At 32.6% G+C, this 2,234-nt stretch overlaps 1 non-coding gene across 1 annotated transcript; it reads left to right on the top strand.

Moving 5' to 3' along the window:
• The first annotated feature begins 1,629 nt into the window (after nt 1–1,629).
• On the top strand, nt 1,630–1,736 carry LOC132012697 (U6 spliceosomal RNA). The gene has a single exon (XR_009402695.1). It is a non-coding gene; the product is annotated as a U6 spliceosomal RNA (small nuclear RNA).
• The last annotated feature ends 498 nt before the right edge of the window (nt 1,737–2,234 follow it).

The raw sequence follows: 2,234 nt of genomic DNA on the forward strand, positions 1-2,234 counted from the left end.
AGAAATATAATATTCTAAAAATCAGGCCAAGACAGAAAAATATCGTTTTATCTGGAAAATGAATCAAAAAGTAGTAAAAATTATGTCTATATCATATGTGTCTTTATGTAGAGGTCAGACATGTACAGTTGGGAATGACTTTTCTTAAAGTTATACTATCCTTGTCCATGAGTATGCTCTACTTTTATTATTTACTTACTGGTGTCCACATAAAAATTTCTCTCTTCTCCAAAAAATATGTTTCAATGTGTTTCATAAATATTTAAAAATATATCTGTGTCATTATAAAATATATAGGATTTTAAATTTTACTTTATGATGAGGGGAATATTTTTTCTTTTTTTTTTTAGTTTTGTTCACTCAGCATTGTTATATAGCATTATGTAATTTACCCAGCATTATGTAATGTATGTACCATTATGTATGCCAACAATGTTGTACTTCTTATATATTAACTGTTTGTAATTGCTGTAATACTGCATAATGTTGCCTGTGTGCATTAATCACATTTCACCTATACTTCCTCATACTCAGGGGATACACATTTTTTCTAATAAACAGTTGCACATAACTACAGGAAAGGAAAATCTCCACAAATGTTCTTCATGGACCAAGGCAAGCATTTCTGTTCCTTTATGTACAGGATGGATGCTGGATTCTAGAGTGAATATTTGCCTTAGCTCATTGTATTCTTCTGAGGATGACCTCTGGAATGGCTATATTGTTCTATTGACTTGCAATCAACATATTAGACAACTGTTTCCCCAAATAATGATGGATTTATCTGCTCTACAGATTCCCCCACTAATGAATTTCCTGTTCATTAACTATCCCTAATTTTCAAACATTTACTTTGAGTATATTGAGGATAATTTTTATATTCCAGAGATCAATCCATTTTCCGATTTAGATGGTGCAAATATCCTCTCATACTGTTATCTTTCTCTTATTCAGTAGAGGTTTTGTTGAACAGAAATTTTTAATATGTATGTACATAGTCAAATTCATAATTTTGCTTATGATATATCCTTTGGGGAGTTGTTTAATATGTGAATCTCTATCCCTGAGTAAGAATTAAATTCCCTGCATTTTCTTTGATTACACTGGCAGTCTTTTCCCTCCCATTTGACAGTCATTGGAGTGTATTTTTTCTACATAACATAGTGTAAATGTTTAGTTCTAGTTTTTCTCTAAATGGTAATTTTTTTCCCCAAGTGATAACTATTTTTCCAAATGACTTGGCAAAAATTCATCCTTTTCCCACTGGTATGTGGTATCACTTTTATCATGGTACAATTTCTTATATGCATGTGCATCTAATACTAAGCTTTCAATACTGGTTTATTTGTTAATTTCATTCTTAGGACTATAATGTTATTACTATGATTTTGTAAGAATCACTATCCATGAACTTTATACATCCATAAAATTTCTAGGGTAACTTGTTTGAAGACATCAATAAAATCCTTCTATTACTATTATAGGGATTACATTTAATGTATTGATCAATGATGTGGAAAGAAATAAAATATTATAATGTTAAATAATTTCATCATGATGAAAGTATAATTTATCATTGACTCATCATCTTTTATGCATAGCAGTGAAGTTTTAAATTTTATCAATCCAGTGCTCACTTTGGCAGCACGTCTATGAAAATTTGAATGACACAGAGAAGATTAGCATGGCCCCGGTGTAAGGACAACATGTAGACTTTATCAATTCTATCATCCTTTCGTTGTCCTATACATTCATTCATTCAATTCCTAGAGCCCTACTTAAAAGTTGAGATCCTTTGAAATCTAAATTATCATCTTAATGCTGGGGCACCTGGATGGTTCAGTGGGTTAAGCCTCTGCCTTCAGCCCAGGTCATGATCTCAGGGTCCAGGGATCGAGCCCCACATTGGGCTCTCTGCTCAGCAGGGAGCCTGCTTCCCCCTCTCTGCCTACTGCTCTGCCTACTTGTGATCGCTCTCCCTCTGTCAAATAAATAAGTAAAATCTTTAGAAAAAAAATTATCTTCTTAATGCTTAAATCCCATATTTCATCATTATAAAATCTCACATGCAACCACAACTATGTTCCACAAAGCACTATTTTCATAATGCAAGCATGAAAAAGCCCAATCCATGTCCATAGGACAGTCAAATGTGGATTGTAAAGCAAACAGGAAACCTCCTTGAATAGTCTTATTTGAATCTAGAAACTCTATCATTAATTATGCCCTTGCTG

The sequence above is a fragment of the Mustela nigripes genome, chromosome 2, assembly GCF_022355385.1.
Source record: "Mustela nigripes isolate SB6536 chromosome 2, MUSNIG.SB6536, whole genome shotgun sequence".
In the NCBI taxonomy this organism is placed as follows: Eukaryota; Metazoa; Chordata; class Mammalia; order Carnivora; family Mustelidae; genus Mustela; species Mustela nigripes.